The sequence below is a fragment of the Mesoplodon mirus genome, assembly GCF_964341445.2.
Source record: "Mesoplodon mirus genome assembly, chromosome: 4".
Classification (NCBI taxonomy): Eukaryota; Metazoa; Chordata; class Mammalia; order Artiodactyla; family Ziphiidae; genus Mesoplodon; species Mesoplodon mirus.
In genome coordinates, this window is record NC_138979.1 from 109,344,696 (window position 1) to 109,372,257 (window position 27,562).

Genomic DNA, 27,562 nt, shown 5'->3' on the forward strand with positions numbered 1-27,562 from the left:
CAGACTGGAAGGAATTGCAGACTATGAGATAAAACATATCAATTAAAGAGGATGTTAATAAATGGATATTAGGACAAGCACTAAGGGCTCTATTACCACATAATAGGGAATGCAGAATGGTAGTTCAAGACCCATACCAGTGAGACAAGAAAATCTAGGTACAGTAGTCCCCCCTTATCCATGGGGGATACATTCCAAGGCCCCTTATTGATGCCTGCAATGCAGATAGTATCAAATCCTCTATGTACTATGTTTTATCCTATGCATACATACCTATGCCAAAGTTTAATTTATAAATTAGGCACAGTAAGAGAATAGTGGAATTGCCAGCATCACTACTCTTGCACTTTGGGGCCATTATTAAGTAAAAATAGGGGTTACTTGAACACAAGCACTGGGATACTGCAATAGTAGATCTGATAGCTTAGATGGCTAAGTGACCAATGGTGGGTAACAGGGATGATTGACCTCCCAGACAGGACAGAGTAGGACAGTGAAAGATTTCATCATGCAACTCAGAACAGTGTGTAATTTAAAATTTATCAATTGTTTATTTCTGGATTTTTCTATTTAATATTTTTGGACTGTGGTTGACCGTGGGTAACTGAAACCACAGAAAGTAAAACTGCAAATAAGGGGGGACTACTGCAATGGTGATATATTCATAAATCTTAGCTAGATGGGCCTTGGGAGAGATCTGTGAGCAGATAATGGAGAGCAGTGTCCCAGCTTAGAGCTGGGATATAAGATCAAACTCCTGCCATTGGAGTCAAGTCTGACAAGAATAAAGGATCCAAATCTTTTTGTGATGTGAAGGCGGAAATTTGGTCTAGGAAAGAATAAAAATCCAGTTATGAGAAACAGAGCATGGGTTGGTGGCCTAAACCAGTGATATTCTGGTAGATGTTCTACTAACTCTTCAGGGGAAAAGTGTGTTTTTTTAGAGTTTGCCAATTTCTGTGGTGTAAATACTCCCAACATGGCTGATTTCAAGCTACTATGCAACATCTGCCAGCTTGCATAATTCCTCATAAATGAACAATTGATTTCCATGAGCCAATACAAGTCAGCTCCAGCACACAGTAGGAGTCCTGGTTTTCAGAATTGAGGGAGACGTTTCAAGAATATCAATGATAAGTCAGAATATCAATGCTGAATCACCAAATGGTAAACCAGACCTTCTTCTTTCTTATGCTAAAGGTCGAGTATGATCTTGAGACAAAGGGCAAGGCTAAGCTTTTAAGGAAGGCAATCAGAAAGCCCCAGTGGAGAGAAAAGATATGAGCAAGCTCCACACCCCTGGGCTGCCTACACTTCAGCTGCCCCCATACTGTTTTATCTGCATGGCTTAGACTGGAAAAAGTACAACTATGTAATCCTGAGCCAACAACACTGGCTGACCGGCCAGTAGGCTCAACACAAAGTCTGGACCAGCAAAATGGACTCACCAGTTAAGCACCACAGACTGGGAATTGGTAAATGCTCTTCTAGGAAAGGACGTGTTATCTCATTTCTCCTTTTGTAAATTATACTACTTTCTCCCAGAATGAAGTCTAAAAACAACTGGTGACAATAATAACATTAACAGTTAGTGTTACTTGAGTAAATATTACACGGCTGGCATTGTTCAAGGTCCTTTACTTTCATGGTCTCCAATAACCCATATCAAAGTGGGTCTCTGTCATTATTCCATGGAGCTCAGAGCTTCATGGAGATGCCTGAGGGGTTACCCGAAGAAGGAAGACAAGGCCAGGGCATGGGGCTTTGTCAGCATAGTAGCTCCGCATACATATATTTGTGTAACGAAGTTTCACATAAGATGCCTTTTCAAAAAGGGGGTCTATTGATAAAAAACTTTTTTGAGAACAATCAAAACTTAAATAGTCCTACCAGATTGTTATATTTTTTCTTGTTTAAAAAAATGTTTAAATCTATCTAAGGTAAAAGACAAATAAAATCACCTCCTTAACATAACTACTGTTACCCATTTGTTGTATAACCTTCCAGATTTGTTTTTTAAGGTACACATATTAGGGTAGGTTTTATTTTCTACATTTAACATCTGAAGAAATTTATTCTTGCTCAGAGTAACACAGATGAGAAGGGATCCTAACTCAGGCCTGTCCCTATGTTCCTATCAGGAAAAACAGGCAGTTACCTCTTATTCTCTCATACAAAGACCATATAAGTTAGTCCCTTTGTCTTTCTATGAAATCTAGTGTTACAACTAATGATGGCATTCACATCTGCCTACTCTCTCAGTTATAACTGAGTCAATTGTCCCCCAGAGGCGAAAGCCCCACACTAAATTCCAGAACATATACTGCATACTCATGGGAAGAAAGCAGACCAGATAGACAGTTTATACCCTGGCCCCATGCGTTGGTATAGTTCTTCAATGTTATCTCTTCCTTAGGCCAGGCTTTTAACATTAAGCATTAATATCATTTAAAATGGATAAAAATTGTTATAAACTTTGAAAGGTTTCAAAAGCAAATAAATGCTAGCTTATCAATTTCACGGTCAAAAAATATTAAAATTAGATTAAAAATATACAATTAACCTAATACATTTTGAATTTGGACTAATTGTTTGACATTCAAAAGGACCCCAGGATATTTTTCACTTGAAACACAGAAATAAAAAATTCATACTAAACAGTCAGAGTTTGCCCTCAAGGTTGAAAACATTAATCATCTTGCATCTAACTGTTAACTGTAAAAAATCATTTTTCTTCTGATTTAAAGGGAATTATTTAGTGAGTGTTTTTAACTTCTCAGCTTTCTCAAGCAGAAGCAGTAACACAGGGTCAGGTTCCAGGCTCCTCTGCCCCTTCACGTCTCCCTTCTCTACAAAAAGCTGCCTTTGATATACGAGGAAGCTCCTGGCCCAGAGAAGAATACACAAAGCTCAGGAAGAAATGAGAGTCTGCTAGGAATGTAATTGAGATTTAGTTACTAAGTTCTGGAAATGACTGGAGTTGTCTTTCTAAGAAGGTAATACTAACCCCAAGTAAACATGAACTTGAGGTGACAGATGAATCAGTAGGGATGAGTCTTCACAGAACTTCCAAGTTTCTGAGAATCTTTCCATAGTTTTAAAAAGATCATCAAGCTAGAAGTAACCACTTTAAAGAAAAAGGTGGCTTTCCATAAAATGGACAGGCACATTTCATATCAGGAAGGAAGTAGAATAAATCAAATATACTTAATAGCCTATTTGTGCTGCTTTCTTATGGTGCCAAACCATCCCAACGACCTGACAGGTCTATAACATTATGTTTGGGCTCTTCAGTATTGAAATTGCCTTAGGTGGGATCCAAGATAGCTTTCCTGATATAAAATTATATTCCGCAAGTAATGTTGGAATAACACAGAAAAGGATTCTTTTTTTTTTTTTTTTTTTCGGTACACGGGCCTCTCACTGTTGTGGTCTCTCCCGTTGCGGAGCACAGGCTCCAGACGGGCAGGCTCCAGACGCGCAGGCTCAGCGGCCATGGCTCACGGGCCCAGCCACTCTGTGGCATGTGGGATCCTCCCGGACCGAGGCACAAACCCACGTCCCCTGCATCGACAAGCAGACTCTCAACCACTGCGCCACCAGGGAAGCCCTGAAAAGGATTCTTTATCTCTGACTTTGGGGTTGATATTTGGCTCACAAGGGAGTTTTAGATTTTTTTTAAAACTTCTGGTTCTGGACAGCATTCCTTTCCCTGTATAGGTATTAATTTTAGAAAAATGTCCATTGTTAATTAGCTAAAAAATTTCTTCTTTCAAACTACAACATAAAGGTTAACTAAAAATGCTTGATTATATGTTAGAGCAAGTTTTTTAAGTGATTCTCCTTTCTTTCTCTTCCTAAATATATGGAGCCATGGAGTTTGTTATAAAATCTAAGGAATCGTAGATAATAAGTGCTTAAAGTCACTGTCATCCACCCTCTAATCCATTCTTCTATAGTGACCCCAGAATGGGACTATAGAAGAATAATGCAGGGACTCTTTGTATATAATTATTATAAGGAAAATACCCCACACTAGTAATGATGTTTTTATATAATATTAATGAAATCTCTGGGCATATGCTGTCTTCTGAAATTAATCCTCATCATATCTTTGACTAGTAAACTAGATTGTTATTATACTCCTAATAGCATACTGGATGATCAGAGGTTATAGCAACATGTTCGCAGTCTAGTCAAATTATAGAAGGTTCACTTTAGAAATGTGGATAATTCAGAGACTAGTTTTAACATAATTTCAGTATTCTTTATTTTATACCTTTAAAGACGTGAAATAGGGCCTCCCTGGTGGCGCAGTGGTTGAGAGTCCGCCTGCCGATGCAGGGGATACGGGTTCGTGCCCCGGTCTGGGAGGATCCCATATGCCGCGGAGCGGCTGGGCCCGTGAGCCATGGCCGCTGGGCCTGCGCATCCGGAGCCTGTGCTCCGCAACGGGAGAGGCCACAACAGTGAGAGGCCCGCATACCGCAAAAAAAAAAAAAAGACGTGAAATATATTGAGCAATTTACTTACTATGTGCTAGGTCCTGTGCTACTTAGGGACAAGTACTGCTTTGCAGGTACTGATAATATTACTACTCACATAGTTAAAGAAAATGCTAAATTTTATTAGAGGTCAGTAAAAATACAAGTATATTTTCTTCCCATTGAAGTTGTGGACTCCCTGAATTGCATCCATGGACCTACATTAAGACAGAACCTTATAAGTTATTGCAGCCACTATCATTACTCTGCACATATCTCCTTAGATTCCTTTACTAATTAGATGCATACCAGCTTCCAGTGTGCTTTTACTGCAAACAGTCTCTGCATTTGTAACTGGAAAGCAGGAAGTATACATATTTATGTCACCTTGGGGACATCCCTTAAACAATGACTGAGAGATACAGGGGTCAAAATATTCTAGCTTCTTTTGCCCCAACTTGAATTCTTCTGAGGTGTGACCAACATGGTCTTCAGAGCCCCTCTGCATGATTATGTCAAAGTTACAATTCTTGGATCTTGCATCCTTCTCTTCTAGGTCCCTATCAGTTTTTCCCAGGAACAGTTCCCAATAAAAAACATTCACAAGAATATTCATCAGAGTATATGCTTCTGAACCCGAGGCAGTGACACATTGTGGTTAAGACTCAGATCAACAAGATGTAAAATACTGACATATATGATCCAGCTTACTTTGTATAAATAATCAATAATTTCCCAAATAAAATTTAATCTAAACTTTAACCATAAACTATTCAAACTCATAAAAGACTGAGAAAGATTTAGGACAAATGTAAGGAGAATACTTCCACTTACAGTAATAGCAGACCAGGTAATTCAGATTAAACCACCTCCTGAGGAAGTCCAGAGTCTGAAAAAAATACACATCAAAAAATATGTGTTTAAAGGCATAGGAGAGCTACTAAAGTAGCAAAGACTTATCAGTTGAAGATCTAGGGAAGAACAGAGACCCAGGGAGATGAGTGTATTTTGAGGGCCCCTTTTCCTCCGAGAGCATCTGTTAATTTTAAGAAGGGGAAGCCTGTTAAGTATAAGGGACCTGTATCAGAGTCCATGGATCTCCAAGGAAAGGGGCTCTATAAACTCCCCCTGCTTTGGGTTAGGATCTAGAAAAGCTATACTGTAAAAGCAAGGGTAAACTAGAATTAGATAAGACCTTAGAATGACTGTATGGCAGCTTTAAAGAATCCCAATATCAGACACTGGATTAACTTCCCTGCATGAAAATTTCTACAGAATATTCTCCAGGCATCTGGAAGAAGCAAATAAAATATTATCTAGAAGATATCATCCTAGTTTTCATATTATTTCTGTAAACAATTTTTCACATACAATAAAAAAAAACTAACCAGGGACATGGACAGACAAAAATAATGTAACTTTAAAAATAGTAAAAACCACATTAGAAACAGACTCACAAGGACTCAGTATAGATCCTGTAGATCTGGTTAGACATAGATGCCACAGTTAAAAGATCTACAGTTTGAAATATATAGTTCAAAGTCTGAGAAAGAAAAGAAAGAGAATGAAGCAAGGGCAACATTTGAAGACATGATAGCTGAGAACATTTTTAAAACTGATGAAAAATATCAAGCCATAGATTCAAGAAACCCTATGAACCCCACAAAAATAAATACAAAGAAAGCTATACCAAGAGATATAATAGCAAAACCACTGAAAAGTTGCAGATTATAGCCTATTTCTCAACAGAAACAATGAAAGCCAGAAGATAATGCAAAAATATCTTTAAGGTATAGGAAAAAAAGTTTCTATCAACTTAGAGTCCTAGTTTTCTATAATTATTCTTCTAGAATAAAAATTATTTACCTAGAATAAGAGCTTAATACAGTTCAGACAAACTAAGAGAATTTGTCAGCAACAGACCTACAATAAATAATACTCTAGGGCTTTCTTCATATGAAGGAAAATAATCTTAGGTGGAAGCCTGGAAACTAAGCAAAAATTGGAAACCTACAAAACACAAATATTAGAGTAGATATTAATAAATATTTACTACAAAAATAACTAAATTTTTTCATTTACATTTATATATAAAATAAGGAGAGGGTAAATGAAACTAAATTATTCAAGAAGAGGATAAGAGCATCAATTAATATTAGGAATTTTTAAGTCAAGGATGAATGCTGTAATTTCTAGTGTAATCATCAAAAGGACAATAAATGAATTTATAACTTCTATGCCAACAGAATCAAAGTAAAATTATGAAAAATAATTACTCCAAAAGAAAATAGTAAGGAGAAAAAGGAACACAGAGCTAATGGCACAAATAGAAACACTTGAAACAATAGTAGATTTAAGCCAAATATATCAATAAATACGTTAAATGTAAGTGGACTAAATGTTTCAATTAAAGACATAGACTGTGAGATGATTAAAAAGAATGCAAAGGAAACCATCAACAAAACAAAAAGACAACCTACAGAATGGGAGAAAATATCTGCAAACAATGCAACTGACAAGGGGTTAGTATCCAAAATATACAAACAGCTCATACAACTCAATGTTGAAAAAACAAACAACCTAATCAAAAAATGGGAAGAAGACCAAAACAGACATTTTTCCAAAGAAGACGTACAGATGGCCAATGGGCACATGAAAAGATGCTCAACATCATTAATTATCAGAGAAATGCAAATCAAAACCACAATAAGGCATCACTTCACACCAGTCAGAATGGCTATCATCAAAAAGTCTACAAATAATAAATGCTGGAGAGGGTGTGGAGAAAAGGGAACCTTCATACACTGTTGGTAGGAATGTAAATTGGTGCAGCCACTCTGGAAAACAGTATGGGGTTTCCTTAAAAAAATTAAAAATAGAGCTGCCATATTATCCAGCAATCCCACACCTGGGTATATATCTGGAAAAAAGCAAAAACTCTAATTTGAAAAGATACATGGACCCCAATGTTCATAGCTACATTATTTACAACAGCCAAGACATGGAAACAACCCAAGTGCCCATCAACAGATTACTGGCTTAAGAAGATGTGGTATGTATGTATGTATGTATGTGTATATAAATATATACATATATATATATATATACATATATATACACATACATATATACACATGTATATACATATATATACACACACACACACTCACAATGGAATATTACTCAGCCATAAAAAAGAATGAAATCTTGCCATTTGCAGCAACATGGATGGACCTAGAGGGACACTGTAATGATTAGAAATATAATTCAGAAATTATAGCAATTTTAAATGCTTATGCCCTTATCATAGCCTCAGATATATAAAGAAAAAACTGACAAAACTAAACAAATAGACAAATGGATGATCATAATGAAAGATTTTTCTCAATAACTTGATAAAACACACAGGCAAAATTAGAAATTATATAGAAGTATTTAACAATATGATCATAAACATATTTAAACATGGCCATCATTTCAGAATACACATTCTTTTCAAGCATATAGGAAAATTTCCCCAAACTGACCATTTCTTGGGTCATAAAGCAATTTTAACAAATTTCAAAAGAATGAAACCATACAGAATATGTGCTCTCATATCAATGCAAATAAACTAGAAATAAGTGAAAGCAATTTAGAAAATCCCCATATGTTTGAAAATTAAGCAATATACTTCAAATAACTCATGGATGAAAGTAAAATAAAAATGGAAATTAGAAAATATTTTGAACTAAATGATAATGAACTATGACCTCTCAAATCATGGAATGTTGCTAAAGTTATTTGTAAATGGAATTTATAGCTTTAAATGCATATATTAGAAAAGAAGAAAAACTAAAACTCAATGAAGTACACATCCATCTTTTTAAATTACAAAAGGAACAGAAATTTAACCCAAAGAGAATAGGTGGAAGTACATAAGGAAAAGGGGAGAAATTGCAAATTAAACAAATGTATAATAGAGAACATCAGTAAAATCAAATTTGTTTTTTAAGATTGATAAAATTGATAAATGCTGATAAAACTGATAAAATTAAAAGAATGGTAGGCATAAATAATCAATATCAATATTTAAAAGTGACTTCTCTATGGATGCTACAGGTAATAACAATGTTATGCCAATAAATTTGAAAATTTAGATTAAATAGAATATCTAGAAAAATTAACTTAAAAAAAAGTGACCAAATTTTAAAAAATTTGAATAGATTACCTGTTCATCAAAATACACTAATTTGAGGGTAAAAAGACAAACCACACAGTGGAATATCTGGAGCACGTAACTAATAATAGGCTCCTTTACAAAACATTAAAAAATGAAAACTGTGATGAATCAATAAAGAAAAGACTGCCTCTCACAAAAAGTAAACCAATACATACATGAAGTGTTCAACCCCATTACTAATAAGAGAAGAGGAAATTAAAACCACAGTAAAACACCACAAGAATGACTATTATTTTCAAAGATTAAAAATAACTAATGATGACAAAGAAGTAGAGAAATCAAGACTCTCTAATACTTCTAACAGAAGTGTAAATTGATTGGTACAGCCACTTTGAAAAACAGATGGACATTATCTTCTGGAGTTGAGCATGCATATACCCTATCTCTCAGCAATTCTTCTCATAGACATCTACCCAACAAAAGCTCATGCACATGTGTACCAGGAAACACGTAAAAGGTTTAAGGTGGCATTGTCTGAAATCATTTCAAACTGAAAAGTAACAAAATACCCATCCATTCAATAAAATATTATACAGTTCCTGTAAAAACATGGAAATTTATAAAGAGCCAGACACTAAAGAATGCACATTGCACAACTGAATCTATGTAAGTGTAAAAAGCAGATAAAACTAAACTTAGACTTTAGGTGATAAAAGTAAAAGAAAAGAAGTAAGGATGGTCGTTACTGTGATGGGAGGCGGGGGAAGGCAGTGATTCGAAAGAAGTTTCTAAGATGCTGCAACTGATACTTCTTCATCTGAGAGGTGGCCACCTGGGTGTTTCCTTCATGGTAAGTCATTAAACTATACACACTTGCTTCATAAATTTTTCCATATACATGTTATATTTTTAATAAAAGTCTTAAATAATCATTTTAAAAAGTAAAATTATAAAATTAATTCTTACCATTGGAAATGTTAATGTTACATAGTCTTTGTTTTTATTGTTATCATTGGAATGACCAGATTCTACTTCACAGACAATTTCAGAATATTATAATATTGGGCTGCTCACAAACAACCGGTAACTGGCATTTCTGAATACAAGTCTTTAGAAAATTCCAATAAATGCGGCTTCATTTAAGTCAGGCCTGTTCTCTACTAGACATGGAATAGGGTATTTGGGTTATTCAACTACTCTAAATAGTAGAGTTACTATCTATATCATATACAAATTATATATTATTAAGGTGTTAGAATCCATTTTTTAAAAATCACTTTATACTAACAAGACTGGGCATAATTAAACTATTAGTAATTTGAAAAGCAAAAATTTACCTTAATTGAGTCCTTTTAGGATAATCATAATGAGTATCAATTGTCATTGTATTGTTGAGTCTTAGAAGGGCCAGGTAAAAGTAAGTTTTGGTTAATGGAACTTAAAATAAGAGCATTTCTAGTTAGTGTCTCAAAGGGCAATTATAGTGCCTCCCTATCTGGAAAACTGAAGTTCCATTTGTACAATATTCAAAGCATATTTTGCCTTGAGTTTCAGTGACAGAAGAACTGCCTTTCTGCTCACCTCTTTCCTCTGACATTACAATAATCTGTACCAAACTTAAGCCTTATTAGTGTATGAACACATGCATGTGCGTGTGCGTGCATACACGCACACACACAGAGAATGGTTTTGAGTTTACATTTATACAGATTGTTAGAGTATACACCTGTTTTCTATCACTCCCAAAGACTTTTCAAGATTTATTTTTAGAGGGCAGAGGATCAATACACAGATAATACAAAGATGTTGCTATGAATTCAAAGACAGTACTACTATGTGTCCAAGACATTGCAATCCTAATATTAAAGAGATAAGGGTGATAATGTAAGTTACTCTAGGGATGAAACTGCCTATTATAACCTTTGGCTCATAGTTTTATACAAACACTGAAAGTGGTCTAAAATTTCTAAGTTCTGTGTGTAAGTTGGAATGTAAAAGTCTTTGGATGTTTTTCCTTTCACTTGGTTTCAAAAGCAAGGGCCTTAAAAATTAACAGTTTAATCTAAGTTTAGCTTAAAATTATAGAACTATTCTCTCTCCAATATCAGCATATAACCTTCCCAACACACACATACACACACACACACACACACACAGGCTATATCATAAAAAAAAAACCTACTCCCAATCTAACTTATCACATTTTTATTATCATGGCTAAGGTTTAACCAGGACTTTTAGCAATCTTGTAAAATTTCAGTGACAGTCAAAAGTAAGTAAAATAGTTCAAAGCCAGGGTGAACTAACTCATAAAGTGTCCTGCCTCAGAGAACAATAACGAATGGTATCCTCCTAAGTTCAGAGACTAAGAAAAAGTTTGAGCTAAATCCAGATGATTTAAATTTTTCTCACAGAGAGAAAAGTGAATTTCCTCTACCTATACTGTTCTATTCCTATAACTAAGTTTGACATGGTTCTAGTTTAAATACAATAGAAACAAAGAGAGGAAGTTATGCTTGGTGTCTTTAACATTTATATCTTCAAGGTTGTTTGGAAATCTTTTAGGCAGTTTTCCTTTCTCCAAAGTTCTCTTCCGCTGTTTCTTTAACTGAAAGAGGGTTTTTTTTTTTTTTTCATTTTATATACTGTACATTTCCAAAGTATATATATGGTTCTGGGCATGGTATTTGCTTTCCTTAGAGATATAAATTGCTTTTGTTCATTTACTTTCTTTGAAATTCATTTCTAGTAGCTGCAGAACTGCTGCTATGAGTGTTAATAGGCTTCTCTAACATAGCTGTCATTTCAAGTAATAGGTGCCAAGCTTTCAGCAGCTTATTAACACATTGTAACAGCAACCCCTATACTAAACAAACAAATTGCACAGAGGAGGACACAAGCAAAATTAGTGTATATAAATATATATATTCTTATGTATACATACATACAGTATATACTTAGGACTTACCAACATGTTTGGTTCCATACATGATTAGCCCAGAATTGGCACTTTGTTTTTTATGAATATTCACAGGGAGAAAGAGTGGATCGGATTTGTATTTGGTCCCAAATGTGAGACGAATACAAACTGGTATAATTACTGAAAGATTTCCATCCTCTCAACCCAGCTATGCTCTCAAGACTGAAAAATTGCAGACTTGTGGTATTTCACATCATGGAACTGTGCTAACGTGATCTTTCAGCGCCACTTCATGGGGGATGTTGCAGAGGAAGAAAAGTGGAAATAAGCAAAGAAATACACCAACTGGCAAAACTACTGAGAAAGGAAGACATGCAAATATGAAAATTTGCTTCAAAGAGTCAAAATTTGCATTTGGATATGAACACTGGACCAGCTCTCTACAAACACAAATATATTCTTCCAGATGCAGGGGCAGACATATGTACAGATAAATATGAGAGTGTGTATTCACACATGTTTTATATAAATATGTATAAATACACGTACACACACTTATATACATATGTATGTATACAGAGATACACTGTCCTTTACAAGTGTTTGTATATTGAATGGTTTCACAAAAATTTTTAGCAGCTTTCTTGAAGACATATTTCAATAAAGGCTCTAAATTTTACATTGTAGTAAAAGCTGACCTCTTTTTTATTCAAAAAAAATCCCAAAGCAATTTATAATCAACTTAATATATTTGGAGGTTGTAAATATGTCAAATTCAACTTTTAAGTCAGCTGCATCATTTTCTAAAATTTACTAAAATCTGTAGTATTAAGGAGGATGACTTGATAGCCTCTAGCTATCTTGCAAGATTTAATATGTGTTACTTTTATCGTCACTAATAATGACAGGGGGCATTATTAATTGTTCAGCAAGTACAAGTGCTGAACTGGTAACTTTATATTATCCTAAATGTTTCCACTATCTCCAGACAATTTTTAAATCTTGGAAAATGAGAGAAATTCAAAACAAAAAAGCCAAATTTAGTGATAGAATTTCAGTTAACTGACTAATGATTGAGTTTTTCAAAACAAACAATTCCTCCCCAATACTATTCTTGCTGGACTAGATGCAACTCAACATCATAGTTGTAAGGAAAATTATTTTGAACCTTATAATAAAAAACAATAATTGATTTCAAGAAAATCTGCTACAGAAAATGTCCAAATCATATAGTACAAACCCAGGACCGACTGTAAGAACCTCATAAAGCTTACTTTCCATGATGGCACAATTCACAGGAATAATTAATGCCTTTTAGCAAAGAACATTTTCTTCTCAAGGTGGAAATAGTAATATGTAAGTAACAAAGTCCCAGATTTGGAGATCTATCCCAAGTTTCTCTCAATCCTTACATTTGGTTCCCATATATGTTGTCTAACAATAAATTTGTAATGCTACCTTCATTGTGCTCATCTTGTGTTTAATACTTCAAGTTGTTTTTTATACCTGAAAAGCCTTTGAAAACTAAATAATTTCTTTTATTTGATACTCTGGAAGTCCTTCTGTGAATTATACTCCTCTCTACTTCACTCATTTCTAAACATCTCAGATCACAATAGTATACATACACACTACTCACAGCATTATAAAATAAGCTAGTTAAAGATGACATCCTCTAGATGCAAGCTCCTTGGGAGAGGTCTGTCTCTTGTTTGTCTTTGTTTCTCTCTGCCAAGTATAGTATCTTGTGCATGAGAGCTGTTCCTTAAGTGCTGAATAAATGAACAAATTAATAAATAAAGACTAGGTCTACTCTATTTTTTCTAAACTGTCCTAGCTCTTGCTGCTTAGTCAAATTCAATTTCATTTTCCCATAAATATCTGCTTCTAGTTCTAACAACGATCTATACCTTAAGTTAGAGCCAGAAAAAGAGAAGTGTCTGAAAGTTAGGACCTCATCTTTCTCTAAGAACTTCTCCTGTTTCTTTGCCTGAGTAAATTGATGCCTACAAAAAATAAATATGCAGTAGGGTCAGGGCCAAGGGTCCTTTTGTATGATTTTAGTAAAAACATATTTTTTTTATAGAAAAGTATCTGCAATAGCCTCCCAAGAGTTTGGTCAAATCACCCCAGAATTTGGTTTCCAATGACAGTTATATGATATATGTGTGAAAATAATGGGCAATGGTTTCAGATTATGAATGTTATTTTGGTTGACATTCCGAGCAACTACCATGATTTTAAAACGGGAGAGCAAAAGTAAAAAAATAAATAAATAAGAGAAAAGGGAAGAAAACAAAAACAAAACAAAAAGTTCTAGCTATATCTCTACAGAAACTATTCCAGCCAGTTTGGAAAGGCTGAATGTCACATGACCCATAAAATATGAACTTTGAGTTTCCAAACAAACTATGAGGGGAAGTTGTTCTGCATTTCCACCAGAATATTTTTTAAAATGTCCCCTATAAATATATACATGGTTGGACTCTATGATTATAACACACTAATAAAGGTTTGTAGGAAAACCTGTTTTCCCCCTCAACATTGTTTATGCTATTTTAATAAGTTGAATAAACTTAGGAGACTACGAAAATGTCACTTTTCGAACTCTGCTAGGAGGGAATCTGACAACTGTGACATAATCATTGAAATGCTGCAATTTGTTAAAATGCTCCTAATAATTTTTTCCTGACTTTTATTCAAAGACTAACATATGACAGAGAGAAAGAGAAAGAATTAGGCTAATGATGATTAACATATTGCAGGAGGGAAGGTTACAATGACGTTTAATTTCAGAGTCAAAATGCTAGGGAGTTGGCACCTTCATAGAATCTCTGATCATGGGAGGGAGCAGGAGTTTGAAAAGAGTGCAGAAAAACATAGCCTTTAAAATAATGAACAGCTTTCCCAAGTCTTTCCATATCACAAAGACACCCATATACCACACATGCATACAATTCCCAGGTCCTCATAAATTACTTTAGTGACAAAGGTTGTACCCTGAGTGATAAAGGTCCAGTACTACTATTATCTTATGGATAATTGGGGCCATAAAATAGTTCCAAAGCACCTTTTATTTGTCATTTGTTGACAATTCAACCAACTCTCCTGTCTGCCATCCTCTATATTTAATGGGTCCCTATCGAAGTATGCAACACACTCGTTTGTATGGGAAGGATGTCTTCATATTGCTATGCTGTTGCATATCCTTTACTTCCCTATGTTGTTCATCAGTCTACCTCCTGCTCTTTTTTCCTGTGACACCTCTGAGATGGTACCCATAGCAACACCTCTGAGAATAAGGTGAAAGTGAAGATGCCGCAGTCATCTGCAGCACACAGTGCTGGCAATGCCAGTCATTAATGCAGCAGCTTCTGCCTACTCAGATCTCCCTCGCTCCTCTCTGGTCTTGTTTCCCTCCAGTGGCAGCCACAGAGCTCACTCAGGGAGATCCAGAGACTTGCTGTTAATGATTTGTCACTTGTTTAGAACACCTCAGGATGGCAGCTCTGTATAATCTGCCCTCAATGGCACTGCCAGGTTGCATTAGGAAACAATTACCTAGTTTATGACTAGTAAAGTAGGCACCAGAATTTCCAATTAAACTTGCATGTTTCCAAAGGAGCCTGGGTGCCCCTATATTTGAGGAAAGGAAGAGAAACCACCATTACAGATAGTTCTACTCCCTACTGCTTCACAGTAAGCCATATGAGATTCAGTGCACTCTAGATTAATAAACTGAGAGTCACAGGATATATAGAATGATTTTATGTGAATTGTCATTGCCATTTATTAGGTTCTCACCCTTTGTCAGGATTTGGGTAAAATGAAACAATGCACACACTTGCCTAAATGCTTTTACAGTAGAGAACAAAAAAAAAAAAAAAAAGAGAGAAGCTAACATGCAGCTTTATTACTTCAGTCACTGCCCCTCTGCGTGTGTTTGCTCACACCCATGTGTATGTGAGCACATGATAATTATGGAGTTATTTCTTTCTTTTACACTTTGAATAAATGCTAGAATTTGTAGATTTTTATCAAAATGAAAAGTATACTGCATTATAAAAAGCATCTATGATTGAATGTTTAACATCAAATATAAATATAAGCTTGTATAAATTGACTAATTTAAAATATTACATTGGACAGACCTTGACTTAAATATACCCTATGGATCTGGAATCACTATATTTATTGAGACAGAATAATATTTTCTTCAGAGGTAAGAAAGGTCAAATGTTATTGAATGTCAACTCCAAAAAGTTACAGTCCGGATTTTCCATGCAATAGCTCTCATAATATCACATAATAATAATAATAATAATAATAATAATAATAATAATAATAAACAACTTAGAGTCATTAAAAATTCCAGAAAAAAAGTATACGGACATTTAATAAAGGGTCTGTGTACACAAATATCACATATTCCTATATATCTATTCCGTCCCCTCCAAAAAGAGGAAGAAAACTAACCATTTATCAGTAGCAGTGTGAAAGGAGAAGATTTATCATTTAAAATTTTTCATTGCAGATGGTTTTCATTTTAAAAGGCAGGGAAGTGATTTTTTTGAAATCATTTTTTTCCCTAATGCAATTGAGCCAGACATCTCTCATAAATCTTGTTGCTTTAGTAGACAATACTCAATTCTCTAAACTTTATATGCAATAGCCGGCTTTTTTTTTTAAGATGCTTGTCTCCCAGGCATGAAAATGAAAGCCACCTGAAAGGTGGCATCATATCCAAAGTGTGCCCCCCAGGCCACTCCCCTTTTCCTTAGCTCACAGCTCTAGGCTATTCATCTTTGTGCCCAAACAAAATGATAATGTTTCAATAAAATTTTTTAAGATTCCTGTCTTCCCTTCTTCTTCTTTCTGTATTTTGGTTTTTGTTTGTAAATAGGGAGAAAATATATGAGTCTGCCAGTCGATATATCTTGTGAGTCAAATAGCAAACTGCACCCAGTGCTTCACTAAGTTCGTTGGGTCAGGGAGTCAAGACAAAAAAAAAAGCAACTCATGAGGGAAAAAGCAGGGAGGGGATGCTGCGTTTGTAATTAAAAGAAAAAAAGAATCATTTAATACTGGATTTGAAGTTCTTGCATGATGTCACCTCCTTTAAGGAAGAACAATTTAACATTTGTGGTACAGCACTGGATATTCCCACTGAGCAAATGACATGATGGTACTGTACTGACTAGATTCATTGTTATTCATAAAGTACATTAGTTTTTGAGGCCATGGCATGCCTAGAATCAAAATGCTCATTAAAATGCCATCAATCAAAAAAAGAAAAATACCATCAATTGTCTTCACATGAAAAGTTTAGTCATATATATATATGTGTATATATATATATATATGTGTGTGTGTGTATATATATATATGTGTGTGTGTGTGTGTGTGTGTGTGTGTGTGTATATATATATATATATATATATATATATATATATATATATATATAACATGTTGCTTTTATAGATACTGAGGTTGGTTCTCTTGTGAACATTTATGTCCCCAGCTTCAAAGATACCAAGGATTGAATAAAATACAATCATTGGTTGGCATGTATTTTGTAAGCTCCAAATGGGCAGATCCAAAGATGAATTCTACCTAAGATTTTAGTAAATCAAGATTCACATCTGCAAATATTTCAGAGACCCAACCAAAAATCAATACCTACAGAAAATCCTTCCTTTTAGAATCAACAAAGGTGGTGAACGGTGGCCAAGATCTCTTTGATGGGAGTGATAGAAGGGGTACTAGATTCTCAGTCTCCTGATATCCAGTTCCGTGCTCCTGTTACAACCTGTGGCTTCATACAGAAGTGAGTGAATACTGACCATATAAGAAATGCAGAAAATGATCTTTAATCAACTATCTTTAAGTTCATTCCAAAGGGCATGTCATGACATTTGTTTGCTGTAGCATAGAATACACTTCTGCCCTCTCAATCCCTTTTATGCTTATATGGCTTTCTACTATCAAAATATGAAAATTACTGGGAAAAAATAATTCCATTTTTTGAGGCTTCTATTTCCCTACAGCAAAAAATTATATTTATTTGAAAGACATTTTTTCCTAAACATCTGGAAAATATGCCACAGTGATAAGCTGAGATACAAAAATCCTTTGCTCCAAGAATACATTCTTAAATATAATGTTGGAAAGTATAAACAGGAAAATGAAAATCACCCATAATCCCATCACTAAGAGATTATATATCTTATGTGATATATATTTATTTTTCTAAATCAAATCACATTTGACGTAGAAACTCACTCCCTAGGGTTTGATAGAAATACAGTTTAAGTCACCTTTTATTTCTGCTCCTTAACAATCTTGCACAGAACTTAGGACTTAAAATCCAGAAAATTGTGGAAGAGGGGTCTCTGTCTTTGAGTCATCTGTAGTCTCCATGGCAATGATCTCAACTCAAACGTATGTTCCTGGCACCTCCTCTGCTATGCCATCCCCAGTCATGTGGACACACTGCTGTAGCTCAAGCCCAGGTTAAATATTCTTAAAAGCATATATTTTTTTTAAGACAAAGGTCAATCTTTTAAAAGCATATTTTTTATATTTGTATAATGTTTCATCCTATCACTCTGCCGTGATTTCTTCAACCATCTTTGTAGTTTTTGATATTTGGATTCTTTCAAGAATTTTTGTTATTGCTGATAACCCTACATAATACTACATTCATACATAAGCCTCTGGCCACATCTTCAACTATTTCATAAGGAATAGATTCTTAGCAGTGAGATTTCTGTATTAAGGAGTATAGACAGTTTTAAGGATCCTTATTCAAACTTCAAAGTTACTTTTCCAAAATCAAGTTAACATATTGATGATTTAGTCCTTTCAAAATATTTTTTGTAAATTTCCTTCCTTGTCTACCTTTCACATTTTTTGAAACAAATTGAAGTTTTAAGTTGTTATGTAGTTCAATTATGCTATATGTGTAGGAATTACTTCTGTATCCTGAGATCTAATATTATTCTCTTATACTTTAATTTTATTTATTTAACACTTTTAAATTTATTTGCTACAAAGAATGAACTTAGGGTATATTTTCTTAAATAGATAAATCAATTTTCCCACCACCACTTTCTTTCCCCAGTAATTTATAATACTATCTTTTACAGATGACCTAAGTAGCCCTATGCTGGGACCAAAACTTGGATGAAATGAGTGAGGAGTTTACCTGCAGGGCAAAATTTAAGGAGGCACTAAGAAAACCTCAATAATCAAGATAAATAATATTTTGATGCAATATTTTAAAAAATCAAAACTAATGCAAAAATTTGTAATAAGCAATATATTAAAATTTTAAGTAGAGACAGAATCAAGTCCTGTAGCTTTCTGGGGTTATTTTTTAAAATACAATCTATATAAAGTCACACGATTACTAGCAGTCTTCCCAATATTCCAGGGATTCCTGTGGAGATTTACATTCTCTGGTGCTCACCTCACATAAAAATCTTGCTCAATTGTCAACCACTTCTAACCATCTCATCACCACTCTGCACAGCTTCATTCTCTGCATGGGCACAGTCCCTTCATCTTTATTTCCCAAGGCACTGCTAACACAGGGCTATTATGCATAACAGATTTTTACTGAAAGTTTGGAGATAATTGAAGGAGAGTATAACATGGAAGCGGAAACACCCTAAGATTCATCATAAAACATCACTGTGTCTAAAATTTCACAGCAGCACCCTCCAATCACTGTCACAAAGATTTCTCCTTAGATTGCCCAAATGCCAGTTGCTTTCTCCCTGCTGAGTTCTCTCACCTGTCATATGTCTTTCCGGAGCTCAGCAATTATCAACCGTCCTTCACCACCTTTTTTCAGTTCAAGTTATCACAGGAAAACTAAAAAGTCTAATTTCTTTGCTGTGCAAAGCAAATGCCTAGAGTACTGGCTCTTGTATCAGACACTGCTACTTCTTCTTCATCTATATCCCCTTAGCACTTCAGAGCTTACTGGCCTGACTTCCAGCTGCCAACACCTGGATTTATTGCCTGAGGCATTATTTGGCCACCAAAGTTTGTTTGGTCCATGGGAGCAGAAGGTTGGAAGTATCCAGAGATTACTGCCTGCCCCTTTCCCAACCCAGCATCCCTCGACAAATAACTGTTGTATAAATACCCAAGTTCTCTTACCCTTGATGGGTTGGAACAGAAGAGTCTAGGTGCATGTTTTACACCAGCTCCCAGATTTTCCCAGCGAGATCAGGCTCCATTTGCCCACAATGGCAATGTGATTAACAACAAAAACTTTCTGGGCTGCCTTCCTTCTCTGTCTTATTTCTCTATTCCCTTGTCAGTATTTCCTAGGATTACCTCCCAAATCAACTACTTGCACTCCAATACTTATCTCAGGGTCCTCTTCTTAAGATAGCATTCATAACTAAATGGGAAGTCTAACTTGGTCCCATGGATTTAGCTTGGGGCCAAGTTAGACTTGGGGCCAAAGAACAGGCAGAGCTTTGGAATCAGAGTTTGTCTTTAAAATGGCTTCAAATTTTGTGTATTAAATCCTTTGCTTGAATTAATTTCCCACTAACACCTCTATAAGCAGAAGGGGAGAAGATATTGGGCAGGGTCTGAAAGACAATATTTATTCTCCTGCTATCCAAAGCACATTCCAGAGGATGTGGCTCTTTTTTATCTTTCCATTTCACTTAAATTTTAGTATATATTGGGACTTCCCTGGCGGTCCAGTGGTTAAGACTCCACGCTCCCACTGCAGGGGGCACAGGTTCAATTCCTGGTCGGGGAACTAAGATATAAAAAAAAAAAATCTAGTATATATATACATATACAATACTGGGTCTTTTTTCCCCTGGTTTCCATTTTTATTTCCATTGATCCATATGCCAGTACATATTTTTTATTATTATACTTATTATGGGTTTTTAAAAATTACATATCACTTTTCCTCTAATACCTGCCCCCCTGCCTTATTTTCTTGTCTAGTATCACTCTTTTATATTTTCAGGTCAACTTAGAAATATCTAATTTAACGGGAAAAAAACTTTCTAGAATCTAGAATAAAATTGAATTAAACCTGGAAATTAGGAAGAAGTTAGGTTTTGAAGAATTCTCTTTCTATATTGAAATATGGTGTGTCTCTCCATTCATTTCAGCCTTCTTTTATGTCTCTCAGTAAAACATGGGTTATTGTTTCAAATAATGAAGCACATCTTTCTTATTGCAAACATGAAGTTCATTTGGCTGCAAATATGAAGCCCATATTTTTCAAAGCGAAATTAGACCTACAGCTAAAAATAAAGGTTAAAAAAAGATTGTTTCCATTATAGTGAATTCATTCACAATATGGTACAATGAAATGGATACTTGCTCCAAGTATAGTGATCTATGTCAGTTTACAGATAAAAGTTCAAAAAATTTTAATTCAAAAATGGCTTCTAGCATACAGGCAGTTTTTACAAGTCTTCAGTGCAGACTTAATACTATTAAGTATCTGCAACCTTTAATTTCAGAGAAAATCAACAGAGTAGGCAATGTAACACCAAGTTTATGATTGATAATTTCATTTTTTTGAAGTTTCAAATTTGCTTATACCCATTCCCCAAAATGACTTGAAATAGCTTAAAACAAAGGACATGGATTATAAGGTTAATTAAATAAGAACTAAGAAAAGGAAAAGGAAGCATTTTTCTTTCCCACAGAAATATTTATTTAGACTCAGCCTTTTTCATTTAGGTACTTTTAGGTTCTGGGGCCAGTACCAAGTGATCTGACAGCTTTAAGCATAAGACTACAATATGACTGAGAGATCATAAACTTTAGAAGATGTATAGTCCATGAAAAACATGGTCAATGTTTTTCATGGGGCAATGCCCATTTCATGGGCATTGCCGTAAACTCATGAGAACCTGAAGTTACAAGTCTTGCTCTCATCTGTGTAGGAGAATGGGCTTCAAAACCTGCCTTTGCCTTTAACTCTCTGTGAGATATTGGCCAGATTATACAACCTCTCTGGGTCTCTAGTTTTTGCAACCAGAAGAGTTATAAATTATCTTCCAGCATTCAAACCTTTGGTCTAAAATGACACTTTGAATAGCTACATCTGGGTGACTTTCTAAACAATTTATGTGTGTTTGCATATGTTTACTCACTTGCAGCAATCCAGGAAGTATACTTATTTTTTAACACCTTTATTGAAATATAATTTACATACCATAAATTCACATCACCCATTTAAAGTGTACAATTCAATGGTACTTTTAGTCAAAATTCCATGAATTGGGTAAAGTGGGAGGGGTCGTTTAGACCATAAATTCTTCTTTTTAAATGTATGGCAAGTTCACTAAACCTATTGGTAGAATGAGAAGGTCAATGAAGTTATATTTTTTCAGTGTGCTTTCATTTTATTTGATGCATTTCAAATTCCTATGATATCAGACATAATACTCCAAAATGTCTACAAATATTTCAGATACAAATGAAATGTATTTGAGGGATACTCAGGACTCTGCTTAAGACATTATGATAGGCAAACCAGTTTCAGATAATAAATAGTCAGAGACTCACAGACAGATGGTATGGCTCAACATCCTAACAACAGAATAAAAAGACATGCACCTGACATTACACTATCCCTGCTCTGTGACCATTGGCAAATTCTCTATGCCTTTGTTTTCTCATGTTTGATAAAATACAGTCAATTATACTACAACCTCTCTTTATAAGTCTGACAATGATAGATAGTTTTATTAATTACAATAAATATCATATGATATTAATATTAACTATTCTCCAAAATTAAATCTTGGCCCTCAGATACCATAAAATATATATGCTTTGATGGGAACCAGTGGCCATGGTTGGAATTTTATGCAATTGTGATTAAAAAAAAATATGTGGAGATTAAACAACATGCTACTGAACTGAATAATGAGTCAAATAAAAAAATCAAAGAGAAATTTTAAAGTACCTTGAGACAAATGAAAATGAAAGTACACCAAAATTTTTGGAATGTACCAAAAGCTGTTCTAAGAGGGAAGTTCATAGCAATAAATATTTACCTCAAGAAACAAGAAAAAAGTCTCAAATGAACAACTTAACTTTACACCTCAAGGATCTAGAAAAAAGAACAAAGTCCAAAGTTAATAGAAGGAAAAGGAAATAACAAAGATTAGAGAAGAATAATAAATATATACTAAATGAAACAATGTGCTCAGAATAAATGAAATAGAGCCCAAAAAGACAATAGAGAAGACCAATGGAACAAAGAATTGGTCCTTTGAAAAGAGAAATAAAATTGACAAGCCATCAGTTAAACTCACCAAGAAAAAAAAAGCAAGAAGACTCAAATAAATAAAATCAGAAATGAAAGAGAAGATATTACAATGATACCACAGAAACATAAAGGACCATAATAGACTACTCTGAACAATTATATGCCAAGAAATTTGACAACCTAAAAGAAATGGATAAATTCCTAGAAACATACAACCTATAAAGACTGAATCATGATGAAACAGAAAATCTGAACAGACTGATTACTAGTAAGGAGATTGAATCTGTAATCAAAAACCTCCCAACAAACAAAAGTCCAGGAACAAATGGCTTCACTAGTGAGTTCTACCAAACATTTAAAGAAGAATTAATACCAATCTTACTCAAACTCTTCCAAAAAATAGAAGAAGAGGAAATTCTTCTAAACTCATTTTATGAGGCCATCATTACTCTGATACCCAAACCAGATGAGGATGCCACAAGAAAAGAAAATATCCCTGATCAACACAGATGAAAACATGCTCAACAAAATATTAGAAAACCAAATTCAACAATACATTAAAAGGATTGTACACCATAATCAAATGGCATTTACCCCAGGGATGCAAGTATGGTTCAGCATCTGCAAATAAGTCAATGTGACATACTGCATTAACAAAATGAAGGATAAAAAATCATATGATCATCTCAATAAATGCAGAAAAATCATTTGGTAAAATTCTACATCAGTTTCTGAAAAAATCCTCAACAAAGTGGGTATAGAAGGAACAAACTTCAATACAATAAAGGTCATATATGACAAGTCCTCAGCTAGTATCATACTCAGCAGTGAAAAGCTGCAAGATTTCCCTCTAAGATCAGGAATGAACAAGGATAACAACTATCACCACTTTTATTTATGGTACTGGAAGTCCTAGCCAGAGCAATTAGGTAAGAAAAAGAAGTGAAAGGAATACAAATTGGAAAGAAAAAGTAAAATTGTCACTAATTACAGATGGCATGATAGTATATATAGAAAACCCTAAAGACTCCATCAAAAAACTCTTAGGACTAATAAACATTCAGTAAAGTTACAGGGTACAAAATCAATAAGCAAAAATCTGTTGCATTTCTATACACTAATAATGAACTATCAGAAAGAGAAGTTAAGAAAATAATGCCATTTACAATTGCATCAAACAGAATAAAATACCTAGGAATAAATGTGACCAAAAAAGTAAAAGACCTGTATATTGCAAACTACAAGACATCAATGAAAGAAATTGAAGAGTACACAAAGAAATGGAGAAAGACACCATGTTCATGGACTGGAAGAATCAATAATCTTGAGATGTCCAAACTACCCAAAGCAATTTACTGATTCAATGCAATCCCTATCAAAATTCCAACAGCATTTTTCACAGAAAAAGAAAAAAATAATCCTAATATTTGTACAGAATCAGAAAAGACTCTGAAGAGCCAAAACAATCTTGAGAAAGAACAAATGGGGAGGCATCACACTCCCTGATTTCAAACTATATTACAAAGCTATAGTAAATAAAACAGTATGGTATTGTCATAAAGCCAGACACATAGATCATTGGAACAGTATAGAGAGCCCAGAAATAAATCCATGCATATTTTGTCAATTAATTTATGATCAAAAAACCAAGAACATACAACTGGGAAAGGATATTCCCTTCAATAAATGGTATTGGAAAAACTGGATAGTCACACACAAAACAATAAAACTGTACCACTATCTTATACTATACACAAAAATTAACTAAAAATGATTTAAAGACCTGAACATAAAACTTGAAACCATAAAACTCCTAGAAGAAAACATAAGTGGAAGCTCCTTGATATAGGTCTTGGTGATGATTTTTTGGATGCGACACTAAAAGGAAAAGCAACAAAAGCAAAAATAAAGTGTGATTACATCAAAATAAAAAGCTTCTGCACAGCAAAGGAAACAACAAAATGAAAAGACAACCTATTAAATAAAATATTTACAAATCATATATCTAGAAAGAGGCTAATATTCAAAATTCATAAAGAACTCAGCGACTCAGCCGTAAACAGAAACAAGCAATCTGATTTAAAAAGGGACAGACTATCTTTGCCAAAGCAGACACATAGAGGACCAACAGGTACATGAAAGGATGTTCAACATCATTAAACATCAAGTAAATGCAAATCAAAACCATAATAAGAAGTCATCTCACACATGTTAGAATGGCTATTATCAAAAAGACAAGAAATAACAAGTGTTGGCAAGGATGTGGCCAAAAGGGAATCCGTGTAGTATTGGTGGGAATGTAAATTGCTGTGGCCACTATGGAAAACAGTATGAAGTTTCCTCAAAAAATAAAAATAGCAACAGAACTATCATATGATTCAGTAATTCCACATTTGGGATTTTATCCAAAGAAAACCAAAACACTAACTCAAAAATATATGTGCACCCCATATTCATTGTAGCATTATTTACTATAACCAGGGTACAGAAACAAAGTGTCCATTATTGGATGAGTGGATAAAGAAATTGTGGTATATATGCACAATGAAGTATTATTCAGCCATGAAAAGAATTAAAACTTTCCATTTGTGACAACATGGATGGACCTCAAGGGCATTATGCTAAGTGAAATATGTCAAACAAAGAAAGACAAATACTGTATGATCCCTCTTATATGTAGAATCTAAGAGAAAAAAAAAACAAGCTCATAGATACAGAGAACAGATTAGTGGTTGCCAGAGGTTGGGGGTAGGGGGTGGGGGTTAGGGGGTGGGGGTGGGAGAAAAGGGTGAAGAAAAGCATTTTAAAAAACTATATTAAAAAGTTACGTGTTTTGGGCTTCTCTGGTGGCGCAGTGGTTGAGTCCACCTGCTGATGAAGGGGACACGGGTTCGTGCCCCGGTCTGGGAAGATCCCACATGCCGCGGAGTGGCTGGGCCCGTGAGCCATGGCCACTGAGCCTGCACGTCCGGAGCCTGTGCTCTGCAACGGGAGAGGCCACAACAGTGAGAGGCCTGCGTACTGCAAAAAAAAAAAAAAAGTTACGTGTTTTGATGGAAAACGGTGGCCATGGTTAGAATTTATGCTATAGTGATTATAGAAAAGAGATAGGGAAAAAATGTACTTGGTCAAATTTAAATCAAAGTAAAAGATTCATATTCTTAATCTGAGAGTAAATTATATACAAATGCATTTAGTTATTTTTGTAGTGAATAAAGATTTACTATATTTATTTAAACTCCCCTGTGCAAGAAGTTTCTGAGATGACCCACTATATTCAGGGGAAGTCAAATTTAATTTCATGGTTGATCTGTATGATCTGCCAAATTCCATGTTTGATGGCATTCCACTTATGATACAAAATATTGATTTAACACGATTTTTGGCTAGTGTGATTCCTGCTTTCCACAGTGGAATTGTTGTCTGAGTGAGCTGGATAGAAATGTCGGGGGAAATGGGTGGTGGTGAACATGTGGACCCTGAGCTGCTTCCAGTATGAGTTATCAAGTTAGTCTTTGCTCTCCATGCTGTTGCACTGAAAGAAGAAATTCAAAGGTGTTGACTGCACATAGATGTGTTTCAAAACCGTGTGGCCTGAACAATAAACAGTTCCTCACATTAACAATCAGTAAAATATTTATTGAACACATACTATAGGCAAAACCCTGTGCTAAGTGTTGTAGCATATGCAAAGATGGATGATAGAAGGTCCCTGGCTTACAAGAGTGTAGGGAGTATGCATAAGTAACCTTAAATCAAGGCAGACTATGAGAGAGTATTATAAGAGAGCAGGCAAGACAAACTGACTGAGTGTTCAAGGAGGCTTCTTGAAAGAGTGGAGATTTAAGCCAGGCTTTAAAGGTAGACCTTAATTGTCTACCTGAATCCAAATCAAGTTACCATGAATAGATACATTTTAATTCAAGGCCTTAATCATCAGAAAAAGATTTGCCAAATCTTCTATGTGTATACAAAGTAAATATTAAGCCACATGTTATGTATATTGCTTTTGTAGAAAACTCTGTAATATGAATGTTAGAAAAATTAAAGCATGATAGTGAATGTAAAATCGGAAAAGTTACTCCTTCATGTATAAAATGTAATTCCCATGCCTAAATATTCAGATACAAACACTATCCTATGGCTTCCAGCAGATATGATACAGGAATAAGAGGCTGATATTTTTTTTTTTTTTTGCCACATTGTGTGGCTTGCGGAATCTTAGTTCCCTGACCCAGGGATGGAACCTGGGCCCACCGCAGTGAAAGTGCCGAGTCCTAACCACTGGACCACTAGGGAATTCCCAGGAGGCTGATTTTTTAAAAAAATCAAACAATACCTTCTTTTTTTTTTTTTTTTTTTTTTTGCGGTATGCGGGCCTCTCACTGTTGTGGCCTCTCCCATTGCGGAGCACAGGCTCCGGACATGCAGGCTCAGCGGCCATGGCTCACAGGCCCAGCCGCTCTGCGGCATGTGGGATCTTCCCGGACCGGGGCACGAACCTGTGTCCCCTGCGTCAGCAGGCGGACTCCCAACCACTGCGCCACCAGGGAAGCCCAATACCTTCTTAAGTAATGCGAAAAATGAATAATCAACTGCAGGAAATTTTAACCTGGAGTTTAATGCACTGGAAATAGTTGGGTCTGTATTTGCAGTGTTCCTCTTTCTAGACTGTTCAGGTTTCATGGCATCATCTCCAGTTCCAGGTCAGTGGGGACATC

General features: G+C 35.0%; 1 long non-coding RNA gene across 1 annotated transcript in view; it reads right to left on the minus strand.

Annotated features, from left to right (window-relative positions):
• LOC309802520 overlaps positions 1 to 25,867 on the minus strand; it is a 274,769-nt gene extending 248,902 nt beyond the window's left edge. The window contains exon 1 of the long non-coding RNA XR_014293818.1: positions 25,670 to 25,867. This is a non-coding gene — a long non-coding RNA (uncharacterized lncRNA). The remainder of the gene's footprint in view (positions 1 to 25,669) is intronic.
• Positions 25,868 to 27,562: the final 1,695 nt, after the last annotated feature.